The following is a 24,945-nucleotide window of genomic DNA, read 5'->3' on the forward strand; positions in this document are numbered from 1 at the left end:
TATTTTTTTCTTTTTTTTCCTTTTTTCTTCTTTTCCAGAGATAGCTTGGCACTGGAATATCGTAGAGAGTTGTTCAATAGCTCATTTTAAATCAAATTAATTAAGTTAAAAATCTATAGTAACTAAAATAAATTATTTTTAAAAGAGAATAAATTTTTCCACCAAAAACTGCATTTATGATGTCTTTTCATCCTGCAGTATTTCAAACCTTATACCAGCGGTAAGATTTGAACCCACGCCTCCGAAGATCTGGGTTGCAGCAGTAGCTAGCAACCTAGTAAGAGACGATCACGTCCAATGTTAAGAAATATAAAAACCCATAGTTCCTAAAAAAAGGAGTCAGATCAAAACAAAAAGTACACCATTAGAACCGCCTTGTCCGAAACCCCTGTATAGGAAACTTTCTTTCCCTTGACTTGAACAGCAAGGGAAATATATTGGCTTGAAAATCAAGAAAAGTGGCAGCTATTGCAACATTCTGCCTAAGCGGGATATTTTTTTCTCTTTTCTTTTGTATCCAGAGATAGCTTGGCACTGGAACATCGTAGAGGGTTGTTCAATAGCTCATTTTAAAGGAAATTAATTGGGTTAAAAGTCTATAGTAACTAAAATAAATTATTTCTAAAAGAAAATAAATTTTTCCACCAAAAACTGCATTTTCGATGTCTTTTCACACTGCAGTCTTTCAAACATAATCGCATACCAGCGGTAAGATTTGAACCCATTACATTAAAAGACGATCATTGGAATAAAAAACAATTGCATACATTGGAATTAGCTAGCTACTTGAATGTTTGAGATTCGTCTCATACTATTTCAAAGAAGAAAAAGCCGTAGGCTTTTTCCTGTGTGTAGTCAGTTTATTATCATAGGCAGCGCGCTAGCACTGCCTGAGTAAACAACGATGTGGGCACAATGTGTTTTTTTTCTTCTTCAGTCGTCTTGGTTGCAGCGGTAGCTAGCAACCTAGTAAGAGACGATCACGTCCAATGTTAAGAAATAAAAAAACCCATAGCTTCTATAAAATTATAGCAAAAAATGAACTATAACCTAAAGTAATTGAACTACAAAGCAAACCATTAGAATATGCCATTATTAGCCTATATCCATTAGACTTCATATTATAATAAAGAACGATCTCTTGCCTATACTAAATTATATAGGCCACTTAACTATAGTATAGGTTAGTAAATTTACATTAAAAGACGATCACTGAAATAACAAACCATTCCATACATTGGACTTAGTTAGCTACTTTATTGTTTGAGTTTCGTCTCTTACTATTTAAAAGAAGAAAAAGCCGTAGGCTTTTTCCTGTTTGTATATCTAGTTAAAAAACGAACTCAAGTCCAAAGAAACTGAACCCTGTGGTTCATTCATATTATCTTCATTATTTTAGCTAGAATGTAAATAAACAAGTTTCTTTTTTAATCTAGGCCATAGTAAGCAATTTAATTTTAACAATAAAGAATTAAGGCAGAAACCTAAATGGTAGTATAAGTAAGCTACATTTTGCTACAGTAAAGAACTATCTCTCGCTCATAATAACTGATGTATGGTGGTTCTAGGGGTAGCAGCAATCCGGGTTGCAGCGGTAGCTAGCAACCTAGTAATAAACAATCATGTCCAATGTTAAGAAATATAAAAACCCATAGCTCCTAAAAAAGGAATTTGATCAAAACATAAAGTACACCTTTAGAACCGCCTTGTCCGAAACTCCTGTATAGGAAACTTTCTGTTCCATGGCTTGAATAGCAAGGGAAACATATTGGTTTGATTACATTAAGGGACGATCATTTCAATAACAAACCATTGCAGACTTTGGACTTAGTTAGCTACTTGATTGTTTGAGGTTCGTCTCTCTGTTTGTCATCATATAGCATAGAATCTGGGTTGCAGCGGTAGATAGCAACCTAGTAAGAGACAATCAGTCCAATGTTAAGAAATCCGGGTTGCAGCAGTAGCTAGCATCTGGGTTGCAGCGGTAGCTAGCAACCTCCGGGTTGCAGCGGTAGCTAGCAGCCTAGTAAGAGACGATCACGTCCAATGTTAAGAAATATAAAAACCCATAGTTCCTAGTAAGAGACGATCACCTCCAGTGTTAAGAAATATAAAACCCCTCAACTCCTAAAAAAAGAGTCAGATCAAAACAAAAAATACACCATTAAAACCGCCTTGTCCGAAACCCCTATAGAGAAAACTTACCGCCCTTTTGCTTGAATAACAAAGTTTATAATAAAGAACGACCTCTTGCCTATACTAAATTTTATAGACCACTTAATTATAGTATAGGTTAGTAAAGTTTACATATCCGGGTTGCAGTGGTAGCTAGCAACCTAGTAAGAGACGATCACGTCCAATGTTAAGAAATATAAATACCCATAGTTCCCATAAAAGGAGTCAGATCAAACCTTGTCCGAAACCCCTGTATAGTAAACTTTCTGTCCCTTGGCTTGAACAGCAAGGGAAATATATTGGCTTGAAAATCAAGAAAAGTGACAGCTACTACAACATTCTGCCTAAACGGGATATTTTTTTTTTCTTTGTATCCAGAGATAGCTTGGCACTGGAACATCGTAGATAGTTGTTCAATAGCTCATTTTAAAGGAAATTCATTGGGTTAAAAATCAATAGTAACTAAAATAAATTATTTCTAAAAGAGAATACATTTTTCCACCAAAAACTGCATTTTTAATGTTTTTTCACACTGCAGTCTTTCAAACATTATACTAGCGGTAAGATTTGAATCCACGCCTCCGAAGAGACTGGTGGCTAAAACTAGTGCCTTGGACCTCTCGGCCAGGCTGCCTCTCATAAATAAATATATATGTGAATTTTGGTTGCAGCAGTAGCTAGCAACCTAGTAAGAGACGACCAGTCCAATGCTAAGAAATATAAAAACCCAAAACTCCTAAAAATAGTCAGATCAAAACAAAAGTACATCATTAGAACTACCTTGTCTGAAACCCTACTAGATAAATAATTAATGTCATCATAGTTTTATATTAAAGCTATGACGTGAATAGAAAAACACGAAATTATATTGTTGTTTCTGAAGACGTCATGAAATAATACCATTGTGCTATGACGTCATGAAATAAAATCATTACATCGTGACGTCATAATTACTATATAAGAAACGTCAAAACTGTAAATGGTCACATTCGTGAATACATAATGGTTAGATCAAAGCAAGCTACACGCAAGTTAAAAAAACAGTACTACAAAAAAACAGAGATAGTATCTCGAAAAGAAAAAAGTAAAGGTATTCAACCGACCAGGCGTATAAAGAAGTATTCAAACAAAACAGCAAGATGTGTTATCACAATGATGAAGATTATAGACATGCGAAAATTGAGACATCCAAACAAAAGATCAAGGAGCGTTATCACAATGATGAAGATTACCAAAAATATATAAGAAAAAGTTTCTACCAGAATAATGGGTATATAATGGGGTAACAAAAGCTATAATGAAAAATTAAATTCTTTGCGAGGTTGTACCGAAGAACGCATAAGGACAAAGGGAAAGAATACATTCAGAAATTCAAGAAGATGGCAAAAATGCAGGCTGATCTTCGTAAATTGAGAAACATTTTACGCATGTTTTACCAGGATCACGAAAAGTATTCAAAATTACAGATTAAAATTCTCTTTGAAAGAGCGGATGCTGTTGAAAAGTCGGCTGAACAGTTTATAGATGCAATGGAAAATGTTCGACAACACAGTGAATATACGGAGGCGTACTTCTTAGAAAATTCGTATATTAATTTTGGAAGGAGCAATTGCAGTTTATGTAGCAGCAATAAAAATATATATATACAAGCATACCTATCAACAGCCAAGGAAAAGCAATGTTTTTCAATTATGACGAAAACGAGCCTGTTAGGGTTATTAGTATATGTGTTTGTAAGACTAATGATTTAGAACAAATTCCTGGAACACCGACTCAAGAACAAATTATTTCTAACTTTGTTTTAAACAGTTCTTTTAGTTCTACTGAATATTTGGCAAAACATGCTCTGTGTAGTAGAACAAACTGTCCTGGAAAGTACGAGACAAAAAATACTCTGAAACTAAATCTGACAAGGAAATTATGATGGCTGGAGTCACCTATAACAATCTGAGTAAATATTCAAAACCAAAAATTGGGCAGCAGGTTACTTGGATAAGTCACCCTGATATCTGCAAGCTCTATCCGACGGATATTGAATTATGTCAAATTCTTTTTGATATTCTTGAAAATAATATAGCATTAAAATTTTCAACCGACAAAGTGGTTAATTTCTACCTTGGCGAATTGGATTATTGTGAAATCAATTACAGGGACACAAGAAAGCATGGGCATTCGTTATACTGTAGCCCAAATGAGGGATGTCAGAGCTATTTGCCTTCTCTAAGGGCACTAGCTCCACATTTTCCTGTCTTGACCTGTTTCATTAATAGCGTATATAAGGCAGTATTAAAATCTAAGATTATACAACATATTAATCCACTAAAAGTCGAGGGCTCGTACAAGGAATTAAGTCATTATTTAGAAGTACATAAAGGATCGATCTGAAAATTAGTAAATAACACACAACAGCACGTAATTGAATAGCTTAGTTGCCTTATTTTCTGTGGTTTTTTAACCATAGTATAGTTGAAAACAAAGGTGGTAATAAATTCCTTCGACCTGTATTTGAACCAGCGACATTATAATAAAGAATGACCTCCTGCCTATACTAAATTATATAGGCCACTTAACTATAGTATAGGTTGGTAAATTTACATTAAAAAACTATCACTGAAATAACAAACCATTCCATACAATGGACTTAGTTAGCTACTTGATTGTTTGAGTTTCGTCTCTTACTATTTAAAAGAAGAAAAAGCCGTAAGCTTTTTCCTGTTTGTATTTATAGTTAAAAAACGGACCCAAGCCCAAAATAACTGAACCCTGTGGTTCATTCATATTATCTTCACTATTTTAGCTAGAATGTAAATAAACAAGTTTCTTTTTATTTACAGTAAAGAACGATCTCTCTCCCATACTAACTGATATATTGTGGTTCCAGGTGTAGTTACATAAAGGACGAATATAGCTCATCATAAATAAAATTTGTCAATTATCCGGGTTGCAGCGGTAGCTAGTTATAATAAAGAACGACCCATTGCCTATACTAAATTTTATACGCCACTTAATTATAGTATAGGTTAGTAATTCAACAGTTAGCTTGGCACTGGAACATCATAGAGAGTTGTTCAATGGTTCATTTTAAAGAAAATTAATGGGGTTAAAAACTTCTTGTAATTGAAATAAATTATTTCTATTACATTAAGAAATTTTAATTATGTTTCTTAAGATTTACAGTAAAGAACGATCTCTCATCCATAGTAACTGATAAATGTTGGTTCCAGGGGTAGTTACTTGAGGTTCGTCTCTTACAATTTCAAATCATAATAAAGAACGAATATTTTACCGATTATCTACTAATAACCATATATGACATAATAAGTGAAATGACGTAATATCTAAAACTAATAACCATATATGACTTAATGAGCGACGTGACGTAAAAATTGAAAAAATTAATTTTTATTTTATTTTCGTTTTTAGTTCAGAATCAGTAAAGTTATAAACTGCAAAAACATTTTTGGTGTCTGAACAATAGTTTTAATCTTTTAATTTAGACTAGAAAAATACCTGAAAATTTAAAAATTAGTTTAATTTTTTGTTAGGTTTACATTCAAGAACGATCTTGAGTCCATTGTAACTGAAGTGTTACAAGGATCCGGGTCGCAGCGGTAGCTAGCAACCTAGTAAGAGACGATCACGTCCAATGTTAAGAAATATAAAAACCCCTAACTCCTGAGAAAAGAGTCAGATCAAAACAAAAACTACACCATTAGAACCACCTTGTCCAAAACCCCTATTAAGGGAACTTATCACTCTTTGGCTTGAATAGCAAACAAAATATATTGGCTTGAAAAATGAAGAAAATTGACTCTAACCACGTTATTCTCCACAAACGGGATATTTTTTTCTTTCCGCTTGATTTTCCTCCTCAACTAGCTGGGCACTGAAAAATCATAGAGAGCTGTATAATAGCTCGTTTTAAAGGAAATTGCAACATCTAGTCACTTTTGTAATTAAAAATAAAATACTTTTTAAAGTAGTTACATAAAGGACCGATATAGCTCATCAAAAATGGTGTTTGTCAATTAATAACCGGGTCGCAGCGGTAGCTAGCAACCTATCCAGGTTGCAGCGGTAGCTAGCAACCTAGTAAGAAATTATCACGTCCAATGTTAAGAAATATAAAAACCCATAGCTCCTAAAAAAAGAGTCAGATCAAAACAAAAAGTACACCATTAGAACCGCCTCGTCCGAAACCCCCGTATAGGAAACTTTCTGTCTCTTGGCTTGAACAGCAAGGGAAATATATTGGCTTGAAAATCAAGAAAAGTGGCAGCTAATAGAGCATTCTGCCTAAACGACATCTTTTTTTCTTTTTTTTTCTTTTCCACACATAGCTTGGCACTGGAATATCGTAGAGAGTTGTTCAGTGGCTCATTTTGAAGAAGATCCGGGTTTCAGCGGTAGCTAGCAACCTAGTAAGAGACGATCACGTCCATTGTTAACAAATATAAAAACCCACAACTCCTAAGAAAAAGACAGGTCAAAACAAAAAGTGCACATTAGAAGCGCCTTGTCCAAAACCCTATATAGGAAACTTTCTGTCCCTTGGCTTTAACATCAAGGAAAATTTAGAAAAAACCATAAGGAGACTAAAAGTTAGTATTAATCCGGGTTTGGAGCGGTAGCTAGCATCCTAGTAAGAGACGATGACGTCCAATGTTAAGAAATATAAAAACCCATAGTTCTTAAAAAAGGAGTCAGATCAAAACAAAAGTACACCATTAGAACCGCATTGTCCGAAACCCCTGTATAGGAAACTTTCTGTCCCTTGGCTTGAACAGCAAGGGAAATATATTGGCTTTAAAATCAAGAAAAGTGGCAGCTATTATTAGCCGGGTTGCAGCAGTAGCTAGCAACCTAGTAAGAGACGATCACCTCCAATGTTAAGAAATATAAAACCCCCCAACTCCTAAAAAAAGAGTCAGATGAAAACAGAAAGTACACCATTAGAACTGCCTTGTCCGAAACCCCTATAAAGGAAACTTACCACCCTTTGGCTTGAATAACAAAGAAAATATATTGGCTTGAAAATCAAGAAAATTGACTTTAACCACGTTATTCTCCACAAACGGGATATCTTTTTCTTTCCGCTTGATCTTTCTCCTCAGCTAGCTGGGCATTGGAAAATCATAGAGAGCGGTATAATAGCTTAATTTAAAGGAAATTGCTACATCTAGTGCCTTTTGTAATTAAAAATAAAATACTTTTTAAAGTAGAATCAATTTTGTCAAAAAAAATGCATTTTTGGTGTATTTTCATGCTGCAGTCTTTTCAAAGATATTTGAATTTTGAAGCAATCAAACAGTTCATGGTAATGAACTCTATAGTAATAATAGCTACTTGTCTCAATAGTAACTGAAACTCCTGGAACCAAAATTTTCTTTTTTGGCTTAATTGCTAAAATTATTACGTAAGCTGCAAAAATATTTATGATGCCTAATCAGTGATAGTACTATGATAAAGAACAAATATAAAGTTGTAAGGGTAAAAAGTGATTAAATTTTCTCGTATTATATTATAATTTATAACGTAAAAAGTTAACGGAATATTTATACACGTTTATCTTTCAACAAGAATCCGGGTTGCAGTGCAAGCTAGCAACCTGGTAAGAGACGATCACGTCCAATTTTAAGAAATATAAAAACCCATAGTCCCTAAAAAAGGAGTCAGATCTAAACAAAAAGTACACCATTAGAACCGTTTTGTCCGAAACCCCTGTACAGGAAACTTTCTGTCCCTTGGCTTGAACAGCAAGAAAAGTGGCAGCTACTACAACATTCTGTCTAAACGGGATATTTTTTTTTTTTTTCTTATTTTCCACAGATAGTTTGGCACTGGAACATCGTATTACATAAAGGCTCGATCATCGAATTTAAGCTGAAACTAAGTAAAGGACAATTATGCTTCCATATATTCACAGTGATGTATTTCATTAAAAGACGACTTACTATTTAAAGGAAGAAAAAGCCGTAGGCTTTTTCCTGTTTGTATTTACAGTTAAAAAACGAACTCAATCCCAAAGAAACTGAACCCTGTGGTTCATTCATATTGTCTCCATTATTTTAGCTAGGATGTAAATAAATAAGTTTCTTTTTTAAATTTTAAATTTAAAGGATAGTGATTTTAATTCAACACATTAAAAGTTCTCCCCAACGGGGAATCGAACCCCATTCTCCCATGTAACAAGTGGGCAGTGCTTACCATTAGACTATCGAAGACTTATAAAGTGAAAGTTACATATAAGATATGATAATAATTTTTATTACCTTGTCCGAAACCCCTGAATAGGAAACTTTCTGTCCCTTGGCTTGAACAGCAAGGGAAATATATTGGCTTGAAAATCATCCGGGTTGCAGCGGTAGCTAGCCACCTAGTAAGAGACAATTATGTAAAGTAAAGGACAATTATGCCTCCATATATTCACAGTGATATATAAGATTTCCCATTACATCTGTAAACTGTTCCACAGTTGCCGGTCCATACCTTGGAAGCTTTTCACTAAACATGCAATATTTCTTTCGGATATTACTATGAACTTTTGCGAAAGCATCTCTAGCTGACTTTTCAACAAAATCTATTCTTTCAGAGATAATTTTAATCTTTATTTTTGAATATTTTTCGTAATCTTGGTAAGAAATTCGTAAAATTTTTCTCAATTTACAAAGATCAGCCTGTGCGTTCTATTGCAGCTTGTGTAAACTGCAAAAACATCCATGGTATCCGAGCAATAGTTCGGAATATTTCAATTCAAGCTAGAAAAATTCTTAAAATGTTAAAATTAGTTTTATTTTTGGTTAGGTTCTCTGGGATTGACTATGTAGTTTCAGACCGAAAAATTCCATTTTTTAATATATATTTTATTTTTCAGTTTAGAATCGCTAAAGTTATTATGTAAACTGCAAAAATATTTGTGATATCTGAGCAATAATTTTATTCTTTTCATTCAAACTAACAAAATACCTGAAAATTTAAAAATTAGTTTCACTTTTTGTTAGGTTATGTATACTCGATACGGGTCATAAGAAGTGTTAATTAGATGAAAATATTATTTCTCGTTTTGTAATAAGATGCCTTCTAAGCGAGTTATTATACGTAATTTAAAAAATTATAATAAAGATCGAACTCTTCCCTATACTAACTTGCATATGCAACTTCACTATAGTTAAGATTACAGTATTTATATTTTTACATTAAAAGACGATCACTGAAATAACAAACCATTCCATACATTGGACTTAGTTGGCTACTTGATTGTTTGAGTTTCGTCTCTTACTATTTTAAAGAAGAAAAAGCCGTAAGCTTTTTCCTGTTTGTATTTATAGTTAAAAAACGAACTCAAGTCCAAAGAAACTGAACACTGTGGTTCATTCATATTATCTTCATTATTTTAGCTAGAATGTAAATAAACAAGTTTCTTTTTTAAATTTTAAATTGAAAAGATAGTGCTTTTAATTCAACATATTAAAAGTTCTCCCCGACGGGGAGTCAAACCTCTTCTCCCAGGTAACAAGTGGGCATACTTACCATTAGACTATCGAAGACTTATAAAATAAAAGTTACATCTAAGATATGATAATAATTTTTTAATCCGGGTTACATAAGGGCTCGATTATCGAATTTTTATAATAAATAGCGAACTCTTGCCTATAATAGATCAGATACTCAACTTAATTATAGTTAATAATATTTATAATAAGGATTATAATAAGGAATGAACTCTTGCCTGTAGTAACTAAAATATTAAAATAAGCAATCACATAAAAGCTCCATCTAGTTTATTAAAACTAGGGATTACATAAGTTTTATTGATATCATGGTTGTAGATATAGATGAAACCTAGTAAAGAAAAAACCATGTCAAAGGAATTATAATAAAGAGCAAACTCTGGCGTATAGTAACCAAAATATTAAAATTAATAATTACATAAAAGCTTGATTTAGTTCATTATAATTACATTAATAGAATGTACTGTAGCCCATGGTAACTGAAGTATTAAAAGGAATCATTATATAGAGGATGAAGCAACACATACTAATCTTTAGATAAGGTAATATAGCATAAATTATTTTGATTAGTTTCCTTAAGTAGTCATCATAGGTAAAAGTTTCCCATACCAGGAATGGAATTAATTTTATAATAAAGAACGAATATTCTACCGATTGTCAACTAATAACCGTATATGACGCATTAAGTGACATAATGTAATAGCTAACACCGATTGTGTACTAATAACAATATATTTGATGAGTGACGTGACTTAAATTACATTTACGAACGAACTATCTTCCATAGTAATTATAATAAGGATTGATTCCGGGTTGGAACGGTAGCTAGCAACCTAGTAAGAGACGATCACGTCCAATACTAAGAAATAAAATGACCCAAAACTCCTAGAAATGATTTCGGATCGAAACACAAAGCGCGCTATTAGAACCACCTTGTCCGAAACTCTTATATAGGAAACTTGCACTCTTTTGGCTTGAACAACAAAGAAAACATGTTTGCTTGAAAAACAAGAAAAATGGCTTGAACTGCACTGTTCTTTATTGACATCATCATTTTTCCTTTTTTTTCTCCTCGGCTAGTTCAACACAGGAAAATCAGAGAGAACTGTTTGATGGTTCATTTTAAAGTAAATTGCTGTATCTAGTGCATTTTGTAATGAAACAGAAAATAGTTTTTAAAACGGAATCAATTTTTACAGTAAAGAACGATCTCTCGCCTATAGTAACTGCTATACGCTGGTTCCAGGGGTAGTCCGGGTTGCAGCGGTAGCTAGCAATCCAGGTTGCAGCGGTAGCTAGCAACCTAGTAAGAGACGATCACGCCCCATAGTAAACACTAAAGTAACCCATAACTCCTGAAAAAAGATTCAGATCAAAACAAGAACTTCACTATTAGAACCGCCTTGTCCAAAACTTCTATATAGCAAACTTACCGGTCTTTGGCTTGAATAACAAAGCAAATATATTGGTTTGAAAATTGAGAAAATTGACTTTAACCACTATATTCTCCACAAACGGCATCTTTTTTTCTTTCTGCTTTTTCTTCCTCCTCAGCTAGCTGGGCACTGAAAAATCATAGAAACCTGAATAATAGCTCATTGTAAAGGAAATGGCTATGTCTGGTCACTTTTGTAATCAAAAATAAAATACTTTTTAAAGTAGAATCAATTTTGTCAAAAAACTGCATTTTTGATGTATTACCCATAGCTCCTAAATATAAAAACCCATAGCTCCTAAAAAATTTTACAGTAAAGAACAATCTCTCGTCTATAGTAACTGATATACGACTGTAATCGGAGAATTTAAATTATATTTAAAGTAATCCAGGTTGCAGCAGTAGCTAGCAACCTAGTAAGAGACGATCACGTCCAATGTTAAGAAATATAAAAACCCATAGCTCCTAAAACAGGAGTCAGATCAAAACAAAGAGTACACCATTAGAACCGCCGTATCCGAAACCCCTGTATAGTAAATTTTCTGTCTCTTGGCTTGAACAGCAAGAGAAATATATTGGCTTGAAAATCAAGAAAAGTGGCCACTACTGCAACATTCTGCCTAAACGGGATATTTTTTTCTTTGTTTCCAGAGATAGTTCGGCACTGGAACATCGTAGATAGTTGTTCAATTGCTCATTTTAAAGGAAATTAATTGGGTTAAAAATCTATAGTAACTAAAATAAATTATTTCTAAAAGAGAATAAATTTTTCCAACAAAAACTGCATTTTTGATGTCTTTTCACACTGCAGTCATTCAAACATAATACCAGCGGTAAGATTTGAACCCACGCCTCCAAAGAGGCTGGTGGCTAACCACTCGGCCAGGCTGCCTCTCATAAATAAACATATATATATATATATATATATATATATATATATATATATATATATATATATATATATATATATATATATATATATATATATATATATATATATATATATATTTTTTTTTTTTTTTTTTTTTTTTTTTTTTTTTTTTTTTATATATATATATATATATATATATATATATATATATATATATATATATATATATATATATATATATACCCCCCCCCCCCCCCCCCCCTATATATATATATATATATATATATATATATATATATATATATATATATATATATATATATATATATATATATATATATATATATATATATATATATATATATATATATATATATATATATATATATATATATATATATATATATATATATATATATATACATATATACATACATACATATATATATATATATATATATATATATATATATATATATATATATATATATATATATATATATATATATATATATATATATATATACATATACATATATATATATATATGTATATACCACTCGGCCAGGCTGCTTCTCATAATTTGGGTTGCAGCAGTAGCTAGCATTATCCGGGTTGCAGCGGCAGCTAGCAGCCTAGTAAGAGACGATCACGTCCAATGTTAAGAAATATAAAAACCCATAGCTCCTAAAAAAGGAGTCAGGTCAAAACAAAAAGTACACCATTAGAACCACCTTGTCCGAAACCCCTGAATAGGAAACTTTCTGTCCCTTGGCTTAAACATCAAGGGAAATATATTTGCTTGAAAATCAAGAAAAGTGGCAGCTATTACAACATTCTGCCTAAACGGGATATTTTTTTTCTCTTTTCTTTTGTATCCAGAGATAGCTTGGCACTGGAACATCTTAGAGGGTTGTTCAATAGCTCATTTTAAAGGAAATTAATTGGGTTAAAAATCTATAGTAACTAAAATAAATTATTTCTAAAAGAGAATAAATTTTTCCACCAAAAACTATATTTTCGATGTCTTTTCACACTGCAGTCTTTCAAACATAATCGCATACCAGCGGTAAGATTTGAGCCCACGCCTCCGAAGAGACTGGTGGCTAACACCACTGCCTTGGACCACTCGGCCAGGCTGCCTCTCATAAATAAATATATATGTGAATTTGGGTTGCAGCAGTAGCTAGCAACCTAGTAAGAGACGATCAGTCCAATGCTAAGAAATATAAAAACCCAAAACTCCTCCGGGTTGCAGCGGTAGCTAGCAACCTAGTAAGAGACGATCACGTCCAATGTTTCAGGGTTGCAGCGGTAGCTAGCAACCTAGTAAGAGACGATCACGTCCAATGTTAAGAAATATAAAAACCCATAGTTCCTAACAAAGGAGTCAGATCAAAACAGAAAGTACACCATTAGAACCACCTTGTCCGAAACCCCTGTATAGGAAACCTTCTGCCCCTTGGCTTGAACAGCAAGGGAAAAATATTGGCTTGAAAATCAAGAAAAGTGGCAGCTATTACAACATTCTGCCTAAACGGGATATTTTTTTCTCTTTTCTTTTGTATCCAGAGATAGCTTGGCACTGGAACATCGTAAAGGGTTGTTCAATAGCTCATTTTAAAGGAAATTAATTGGGTTAAAAATCTATAGTAACTAAAATTAATTATTTCTAAAAGAGAATAAATTTTTCCACCAAAAACTACATTTTCGATGTCTTTTCACACTGCAGTCTTTCAAACATAATCGCATACCAGCGGTAAGATTTGAACCCACGCCTCCGAAGATACTGGTGGCTAACACCACTGCCTTGGACCACTCGGCCAGGCTGCCTCTCATAAATAAATATATATGTGAATTTGGGTTGCAGCAGTAGCTAGCAACCTAGTAAGAGACGATCAGTCCAATGCTAAGAAATATAAAAACCCAAAACTCCTCTGGTTTGCAGTGGTAGCTAGCAACCTAGTAAGAGACGATCACGTCCAATGTTTCAGGGTTGCAGCGGTAGCTAGCAACCTAGTAAGAGACGATCACGTCCAATGTTAAGAAATATAAAAACCCATAGTTCCTAACAGAGGAGGCAGATTAAAACAAAAAGTACACCATTAGAACCGCTTTGTCCGAAATCCCTGTATAGAAAACTTTCTGTCCCTTGGCTTGAACAGCAAGGGAAATATATTGGCTTGAAAATCAAGAAAAGTGGCAGCTACTACAACATTCTGCCTAAACGGGATATTTTTTTCTTTTTTTTTCTTTTTTCTTTCTTTTCCACAGATAGCTTGGCGCTGGAACATCGTAGAGAGTTGTTCAATATCTCATTTTAAAGGAAATTAATTGGATTAAATATCTATAGTAACTAAAATAAATTATTTCTAAAAGAGAATAAATTTTTCCACCAAAAACTGCATTTTTGATGTCTTTTCACACTGCAGTATTTCAAACATAATCGTATACCAGCGGTAAGATTTGAACCCACGCCTCCGAAGAGACTGGTTGCTAACACCAGTGTCTTGGACCACTCGGCCAAGCTGCCTCTTATAATTTGGGTTGCAGCAGTAGCTAGCAACCTAGTAAGAGACGATCAGTCCCATGCTAAGAAATATAAAAACCCAAAACTCCTAAAAATAGAGTCAGATCAAAACAAAAGTACATCATTAGAATTACCTTGTCTGAAACCCTACTAGATAAATAATGAATGTCGTCATAGCTTTATATTAGAGCTAAAACGTGAATAGAAAAACACGAAATTATGTTGAGGTTTCTGAAGACGTCATCAAATAAAATCATACCGCAATGACGTCATCATGAAATAAAATCATTACGTCGTGACGTCATAATCCAGGTTGCAGCGGTAACTAGCAACCTAGTAAGAGACGATCACGTCCAATGTTAAGAAATATAAAAACCCATAGTTCCTAACAGAGGATTCAGATCAAAACAAAAAGTACACCATTAGAACCGTCTTGTCCGAAACCCCTGTATAGGAAACTTTCTGTCCCTTGGCTTGAACAGCAAGGGAAATATATTGGCTTGAAAATCAAGAAAAGTGGCAGCTACTACAACATTCTGCCTAAACGGGATATTTTTTTATTTTTTTTTCTTTTGTATCCAGAGATAGCTTGGCACTGGAACATCGTAGAGTTGTTCAATGGCTCATTTTAAAGGAAATTAATTGGGTTAAAAATCTATAGTAACTAAAATAAATCATTTCAAAAAGAGAATAAATTTTTCAACCAAAAACTGCATTTTTGATGTCTTTTCACACTGCAGTCTTCCAAACATAATCGTATACCAGCGGTAAGATTTGAAACCATGCCTCCAAAGAGACTGGTGGCTAACACCAGTGGCTTAGACCACTCGGCCAGGCTGCCTCTCATAATTTGGGTTGCAGCAGTAGCTAGCAACCTAGCAAGAGATGATCAGTCCAATGCTAAGAAATATAAAAACACAAAACTCCTAAAAATACAGTCAGATCAAAATTATAATAAAGAACGACCTCTTGCCTATACTAAATTTTATACGCCACTTAATTATAGTATAGGTTACAAAGTCCACAGATAGCTTGGCACTGGAACATCGTAGAGAGTTGTTTAATGACTCATTTTAAAGCAAATTAATGGGGTTAAAAACTTTTTGTAGTTATAAAACAAATTATTTTTAAATAGAATCATTTTTCTTACGAAATTACATTAAAAGAAGATCATTACAATAACAAACCATTGCATACATTGGACTTGGTTAGCTACTTAGGTGACTTAGGTGAGAAACGATCTCTCACCAATAGTATTACAAATTATTTTTAAATAGAATCATTTTTCTTACGAAATTACATTAAAAGAAGATCATTACAATAACAAACCATTGCATACATTGGACTTAGTTAGCTACTTGATTGTTTGAGGTTCGTATCTTACTATTTCACAGAAGAAAAAGCGGTAGGCTTTTTCCTGTTTGTAATTCGGGTTGCAGTGGTAGCTAGCAACCTAGTCCAGGTTGCAGCGTTACATTAAAGAACGATCTCTCACCAATAGTATCCGGGTTGCAGCGGTAGCTAGCAACCTCCGGGTTGAAGCGGTAGCTAGCTACCTAGTAAGAGACGATCACGTCCAATGTTAAGAAATATAAAACCCATAGTTCCTAACAGAAGAGTCAGATCAAAACAAAAAGTACACCATTAGAACCGCCTTGTCCAAAACCCCTGTATGGAAAACTTTCTGTCCCTTGGCTTGAACAGCAAGGGAAATATATTGGCTTGAAAATCAAGAAAAGTGGCAGCTACTACAACATTCTGCCTAAACGGGATATTTTTTTTTTCTTTTTTTTTGTATCCAGAGATAGCTTGGCACTGGAACATCGTAGAGAGTTGTTCAATGGCTCATTTTAAAGGAAATTAATTGGGTTAAAAATCTATAGTAACTAAAATAAATTATTTCTAAAAGAGAATAAATTTTTACACCAAAAACTGCATTTTTGATGTCTTTTTACACTGCAGTCTTTCAAACATAATCGTATACCAGCGGTAAGATTTGAACCCACGCCTCCGAAGAGACTGGTGGCTAACACCAGTGCCTTAGACCACTCGGCCAGAATGCCTCTCATAATTTGGGTTGCAGCAGTGGCTAGCAACCTAGCAATAGACGATCAGTCCAATGCTAAGAAATATAAAAACCCAAAACTCCTAAAAATACAGTCAGATCAAAATTATAATAAAGAACGACCTCTTGGCTATACTAAATTTTATACGCAACTTAATTATAGTATAGGTTAGTAATTCCACAGATTGCTTGGCACTGGAACATCGTAGAGAGTTGTTTAATGGCTCATTTTAAATCAAATTAATGGGGTTAAAAACTTTTTGTAGTTATAAAACAAATTATTTTTAAATAGAATCATTTTTCTTACGAAATTACATTAAAAGAAGATCATTACAATAACAAACCATTGCATACATTGGACTTAGTTAGCTACTTGATTGTTTTCCTGTTTGTAATTCGGGTTGCAGTGGTAGCTAGCAACCTAGTCCAGGTTGCAGCGTTACATTAAAGAACGATCTCTCACCAATAGTATTCGGGTTGCAGCGGTAGCTAGCAACATAGTAAGATACGATCACGTCCAATGTTAAGAAATATAAAAACCCATAGTTCCTAACAGAAGAGTCAGATCAAAACAAAAAGTACACCATTAGAACCGCCTATTCCGAAACCCCTGTATAGGAAACTTTCTGTCCCTTGGCTTGAACAGCAAGGGAAATATATTGGCTTGAAAATCAAGAAAATTGGCAGCTACTACAACATTCCGCCTAAACGGGATATTTTTTTTCTTTTTTCTTCTTTTCCAGAGATAGCTTGGCACTGGAACATCGTAGAGAGTTGTTCAATAGCTCATTTTAAAGGAAATTAATTAAGTTAAAAATACATTGTAACTAAACTAAATTATTTCTAAAAGAGAATAAATTTTTCAACCAAAAACTTCATTTTTGATGTCTTTTCACACTGCAGTATTTCAAACATTATACCAGTGGTAAGATTTGAACCCACGCCTGCGAATATAATAATAAAGAACGAGCTCTTGTCTATACTAAATTTTATAGGCCACTTAATTATAGTATAGGTTTGTAATGTATATCCGGGTTGCAGCGGTAGCTAGCAACCTAGTAAGAGACGATCACGTCCAATTTTAAGAAATATAAAAACCCTTAACTCCTGAGAAAAGAGTCAGATCAAAACAAAAATTACACCATTAGAACCACCTTGTCCAAAACCCCTATTAAGGAAACTTATAACTCTTTGGCTTGAATAATAAAGAAAATATATTGGCTTGAAAATCAAGAAAATTGACTTTAACCAAGTTATTCTCCACAAACGGGGTATTTTTTTCTTTCTGCTTGATTTTCCTCCTCAACTAGCTGGGCACTGGAAAATCATAGAGAGCTGTATAATAGCTCATTTTAAAGGAAATTGCAACATCTAGTCACTTTTGTAATTAAAAATAAAATACTTTTTAAAGTAGAATCAATTTTGTCAAAAAATTGCATTTCTGATGTATTTTCATACTGCAGTCTTTTCAAAGATATTTGAATTTTATAATAAACATCGAACTCTTCCCTATACTAACTTGCATACGCAACTACACTTTAGTTAAGATTACAGTATTTATGTGTTTACATTAAAAGTTATAATAAAGAGCGACTTCTTGCCTGTACTAAATTTTATACGCCACTTAATTATAGTATCCGGGTTGCAGCGGTAGCTAGCAACCTAGTAAGAGACGATCATGTCCAATGTTAAGAAATATAAAAACCCATAGTTCCTAACAAAGGAATCAGATCAAATTCAAAAGTGCACCATTAGAACCGCCTTGTCCGAAACCCCTGTATAGGAAACTTTCTGTCCCTTGGCTTGAAACAGCAAGGGAAATATATTGGCTTGAAAATCAAGAAAAGTGGCAGCTATTACAACATTCTGCCTAAACGGGATATTTTTTTTTCTTTTTTCTTCTTTTCCAGAGATAGCTTGGCACTTGAACATCGTAGAGAGTTGTTCAATGGCTCATTTTAAAGGAAATTAATTGGGTTAAAAATCTATAGTAACTAAAATAAATAATTTCTAAAAGAGAATAAATTTTCCCAACAAAAATTGCATTTTTGATGTCTTTTCACACTGCAGTATTTCAAACATTATACCAGCGGTAAGATTTGAACCCATGCCTCCGAAGAGACTGGTGGCTAACACCAGTGCCTTGGACCACTCGGCCAGGCTGCCTCTCATAAATAACATATATGTGAATCTGGGTTGCAGCAGTAGCTAGCAGCCTAGTAAGAGACGCTCTGTCCAATGCTAAGAAATCCGGGTTGCAGCAGTAGCTAGCAACCTAGTAGGAGACGATCACGTCCAATGTTAAGAAATATAAAAACCCATAGTTCCTAAAAAGTCAGATCAAAACAAAAAGTACACCATTAGAACCGCCTTATCCGAAACCCCTATATAGTAAACTTTCTGTCCCTTGGCTTGAACAGCAAGGGAAATATATTGGCTTGAAAATCAAGAAAAGTGGCAGCTACTACAACATTCTGCCTAAACGGGATATTTTTTTTCTTTTTTTCCTTTTTCTTCTTTTCCAGAGATAGCTTGGCACTGGAACATCGTAGAGAGTTGTTCAATGGCTCATTTTAAAGGAAATTAATTGGGTTAAAAATCTATAGTTCCTAAAATAAATTATTTCTAAAAGAGAATAAATGTTTCCACCAAAAACTGCATTTTAGATGTCTTTTCACACTGCAGTCTTTCAAACATATATATAGTAAAGATCGAATCCGGGTTGCAGCGGTAGCTAGCAACCTAGTAAGAGACGATCACCTCCAATGTTAAGAAATGTAAAACCCCCCAACTCCTAAAAAAAGAGTCAGATCAAAACAAAAGTACACTATTAGAACCGCCTTGTCCGAAATGCCTATAAAGGAAACTTACCGCCCTTTGGCTTGAATAACAAAGAAAATATATTGGCTTGAATATCAAGAAAATTGACTTTAACCACGTTATTCTCCACAAACGGGATATTTTTTTCTTTCCGCTTCATCTTTCTCCCCAGCTAGCTGGGCACTGGAAAATCATAGAGAGCTGTATAATAGCTCATTTTAAAGGAAATTGCAACATCTAGTGCCTTTTGTAATTAAAATAAAATACTTTTTAAAGTAGAATCAATTTTTTCAAAAAAATTGCATTTTTGATGTATTTTCATACTGCAGTCTTTTCAAAGATATTTGAATTTTGAAGCAATCAAACAGTTCATGGTAATGAAGTCTATAGTAATAATAGCTACTTGTCTCAATAGTAACCGAAACTCCTGGAACCAAAACTTTCTTTTTTGGCTTAATCGCTAAAATTATTACGTAAACTGCGAAAATATTTATGATGCCTAATCGGTAATAGTAATTTTTTAATTTAAACAACAAAAATACATGAAAATTCTAAAATTAGTTTTGCTTTTTGTCTCCTGGAAGAAAAATTTTTTTCATCTCAGTTCAAAGTTATTATTTTATCCTGGGACCAAATTTTTTTGGTTTGTAAAATGTAAAGTACGTATCTCCATATTATTGTCTTATAATTACAATTATTTTAGTTTTCGGTTCAGAATCGCTAAACTTATTATGTAAACTGCAAAAATATTTATGGTGTCTAACCAATAATAATAATTTTGTAATTCAAACAAGATAAATACCTGAAAATTTTAGAATTAGTTTTTCTTATGCTAGGTTTTAGTTACTCGACACGGGGTATTGTGTACTTAATAATTTTAAACCTTGAAAAAATATGGTCTCGCTTGAAAGGAAAAGAAGAAAGAATAACCAAAAAAAATATCAAAATAGAGCAATCCAAATTTCTACTAATAGAAAACTTTACTACACGAAAAATAAAGCTAACATCCTGAAATATAAGAAAAGTTTATCTAAAAGAGATACAAATGCCACCGAACGCAATAAAGCTCGAGAACGCGTAAGGATTGCTACTAAGATGTCTAGTGATCCAGAATTTAAGAAAATGAAATATGACAGAGCAAAACAGAGGTATCTTACGGATCAGGAGTATCGAGAAGGAAAAATTGAGACAGCCAAACAAAAGAGCAAGGAACGGTATGATAATAATGAAGATTATCGAAACGAACATAAGAAAAAAACTGCTACTAGAATAATGGGTAGATACTGGGGTGACAAAAGCTATAATGAAAAAATTAAATTCTCTGCGAGGTTGAACCGAAGAACGCATAAGGACAAAGGGAAAAATTACATTCAGAAATACAAGAAGATGGCAAAAATGCAGGCTGATCTTCGTAAATTGTTGTAATTAAGAACGACTTCTTGCCTTTATTAATTTATATTAAAGTTATTATATTTAGCTAAGAGGTAGGGAAACTGAGTTTCTTTTTTAAATTGTAAATTTAAGAGATACTACTTTAATCTGGGTTTCAGCGGTAGCTAGCAGACCTAGTTAGAGACGATCACCTCCAATGTTAAGAAATATAAAACCCCCCAACTCCTAAAAAAAGAGTCAGATCAAAATAAAAAGTACACGATAAGAAACGCCTTGTCCGAAACCCCTATAAAGGTAACTTACCACCCTTTGGCTTGAATAAAAAAGAAAGTATATTGGCTTGATAATCAAGAAAATTGACTTTAACCACGTTATTCTCCAAAAACGGGATATTTTTTTCTTTCCACTTGATCTTTCTCCTCAGCTTGCTGGGCACTGGATCAGTTCAGAATCGCTAAACTTATTATGTGAACTGCAAAAATATTTATTGTGTCTAACCAATAATACTAATTTTGTAATTCAAACAAGATAAATACCTGAAAATTTAAAATTAGTTTTTTTTTATGCTAGGTTTTAGTTACTTGACACGGGGTATTGTGTACTTAATAATATTAAACCTTGAAAAAATATGGTCTCGCTGGAAAGGAAAAAAGAAAGAATAACCAAAAAAATATCAAAATAGAGCAATCCAAATTTCTACTAATAGAAAACTTTACTACACAAAAAATAAACCTAACATCCTGAAATATAAGAAAAGTTTATCTAAAAGAGATAAAATGCCACCGAACACAATAAAAGTTTGTACGCGTAAGGATTGCTACTAAGATGTCTTGTGATCCAGGATTTAAGAAAATGAAATATGACAGAGCAAAACAGAGGTATCTTACGGATCAGGGGTATCGAGAAGGGAAAATAGAGACAGCAAAACAAAAGAGCAAGGAAAGGTATTAGAATAATAAATATTATCGAAACGAATATAAGAAAACAATTGCTACTTCAATAATGGGTAGATACTGGGGTGACAAAAGGTATAATGAAAAAATTAAATTCTCTGCGAGGTTGTACCGAAGAACGCATAAGGACAAGGGGAAAAATTACATTCAGAAATACAAGAAGATGGCCAAAATGCAGGCTTATCTTCGTAAATTGAGAAACATTTTACGCATGTTTAACCAGGATCACGAAAAGTATTCAAAATTACAGATTAAAATTCTCTTTGAAAGAGCGGATGCTGTGGAAAAGTCGGATAGAAATGCTTTGGCAAAGCTTCATAGTAATATCCAAAAGAAATGTTGTCAGTTTAATTAAAAGCTTCCAAGGTATGGAATGGCAACTGCGGAACAATTTATAGATGCAATGGAAAATGTTCGACAACACAGTGAATATACAAATCCGGGTTGCAGCGGTAGCTAGCAACCTAGTAAGAGACGATCACCTCTAATGTTAAGAAATATAAAACCCCCCAACTCCTAAAAAAAGAGTCAGATCAAAACAAAAAGTACACCATTAGAACCGCCTTGTCCGAATCCTCTATAAAGGAAACTTACCGCCCTTCGGTTTGAATAACAAAGAAAATATATTGGCTTGAAAATCAAGAAAATTGACTTTTACCACGTTATTCTCCACAAACGGGATATTTTTTTCTTTCCGCTTTTTTTTCCTGCCTAGCTAGCTGGGCACTGGAAAATCATATAGAGCTGTATAATAGCTCATTTTAAAGGCAATTGCAACATCTAGTGCCTTTTGTAATTAAAAATAAAATACTTTTTAAAGTAGAATCAGTTTTGTCAAAAAAATTGCATTTTTGATGTATTTTCATACTGCAGTCTTTTCAAAGATAAATGAATTTTGAAGCAATCAAACAGTTCATGGTAATGAACTCAATAGTAATAATAGCTACTTGTCTCAATAGTAACCGAAACTCCTGGAACCAAAATTTTCTTTTTTGGCTTAATTGCTAAAATTATTATGTAAACTGCAAAAATATTTATGATCCCTAATCAGTAATAGTAAGTTCTTAATTTAAACAACAAAAATACATAAAAATTTTATAATTAGTTTTACTTTTTGTCTCCTGGAAGAAAAAAATTTTTTCATCTCAGTTCAAAGTTATTATTGTATCCTGGAACCAAACTTTTTTTGGTTTGTAACCCGTAAAGTACGTATCTCCATATTATTGTCTTATAATTGCAATTATTTTAGTTTTCAGTCCAGAATCGCTAAACTTATTATGTAAACTGAAAAAATATTTATGGTGTCTAACCAATAATACTAATTTTGTAATTCAAACAAGATAAATACCTGAAAATTTAAAAATTAGTTTTTTTTTATGCTAGGTTTTAGATACTCGACACGGGTTATTGTGTACTTAATAATTTTAAACCTTGAAAAAATATGGTCTCACTTGAAAGGAAAAAATTTACATTAAAAGACGATCACTGAAATAACAAACCATTCCATACATTGGACTTAGCTACTTGATTGTTTGAGTTTCGTCTCTTACTATTTAAAAGAAGAAAAAGCCGTAAGCTTTTTCCTGTCTGTATTTATAGTTATAAAACGAAATCAAGTCCAAAGAAACTGAACCCTGTGGTTCATTCATATTATCTTCATTATTTTAGCTAGAATGTAAATAAGCAAGTTTCTTTTTCCGGGTTGCAGCGGTAGCTAGCAACCTATTAAGAGACGATCACTTCCAATGTTAAGAAATATAAAAACCAATAGTTCCTAACAAAGGAGTCAGATCAAAACAAAATGTACACTATTAGAACCACATTGTCCGAAACCCCTATATAGAAAACTCTGTCCCTTGGCTTGAATAGCAAGGGAAATATATTGGCTTGAAAATCGAGGAAAGTGGCAGCTACTACAACATTCCGCCTAAACGGGATATTTTTTTCTTTTTTTTCTTTTTTTCTTTTCCACAGATAGCTTGTAAAATGGTATTTCTAACTGTGTTTTTTTACAGTTCTTTTAATTCTACTGAATATTTGGCAAAAAATGCTCTGTGTGGTAGAACAAACTGTCCTGGAAAGTACGAAACAACTATCAAAAAATGCTCTGAGACTAGATCTGACAAGGAAATTATGATGGCTGGAGTCACCTATAACAATCTGAGTAAACATTCAAAACCAACAATTGGGCAGCACTTTACTTGGCAATGTCACCTACAATAAAGAACGACACCTAGCCCATGTTAACTGAAACATAAATAGGGATTATGTAATTTCCATCAGTATCTATAATAAAGATCGAACTCTTCCCTATACTAACTTGCATAGGCAACTTCACTATAGTGAAGATTACAGTATTTATATTATACATCATTATAAATTATAAAAGGTTCGAATGTTCGAAGATTATAGAGTTAAAAAATTTTCCCACACAGGGAATCGAACCCGGTCCTCCTAAGTGAAATTTAACTATCCTAGCCACTAGACCAAATTGGACCATAAAGAAGTATGATTTAAGAACCATATGCATATTATTATTTCACCATACCAATTATAATAAGGCCAAAACAAAATCGTCGAATTGCAACCTTACTTTTGACACAACAGTTAAATCTTCATCAGACTTAAAAACTGTTTTGCTAGTTTTGCAGTAAAGAACGAACATTAGCCCTTAGTAGCAGAAATAAGAATATCTAGGTTGCAGTGGTAGCTAGCAACCTATTAATTACATAATCCAGGTTGCAGTGGTAGCTAGCAACCTAGCATAAGAAACGCACAATTAAAAGAAGATCATTAGAAGAACAAAACATTGCTTATATTGGACTTAGTTAGCTGCCTGATTCTTTGAGGTTCGTCTCTTACTATTTCAATAAAGAAAAAGTCGTAGGCTTTTTCCTGTTTGTAATAATACATTAAAAGAGTACAATAATGATGAATTGAATCGATCCTTTATGTGTTGTTCAATTACTACAAGCTATAGTTCATTCTTTACTATAAATCTATTTATCCGTATATACACAGTTTTGTGGAATCCGTGTTGCAGCGGTAGCTAGCAACCTAGTAAGAGACGATCATGTCCAATGTTAAGAAATATAAAAACCCATAGTTCCTAACAAAGGAGTCAGATCAAATTCAAAAGTACACCATTTGAACTGCCTTGTCCAAAACCCCTGTATAGGAAACTTTCTGTCTC

Source organism: Artemia sp. Qi Xiang Cuo, chromosome 12 (genome assembly GCF_049724085.1).
Source record: "Artemia sp. Qi Xiang Cuo chromosome 12, ASM4972408v1, whole genome shotgun sequence".
Lineage (NCBI taxonomy): Eukaryota > Metazoa > Arthropoda > Branchiopoda > Anostraca > Artemiidae > Artemia > Artemia sp. Qi Xiang Cuo.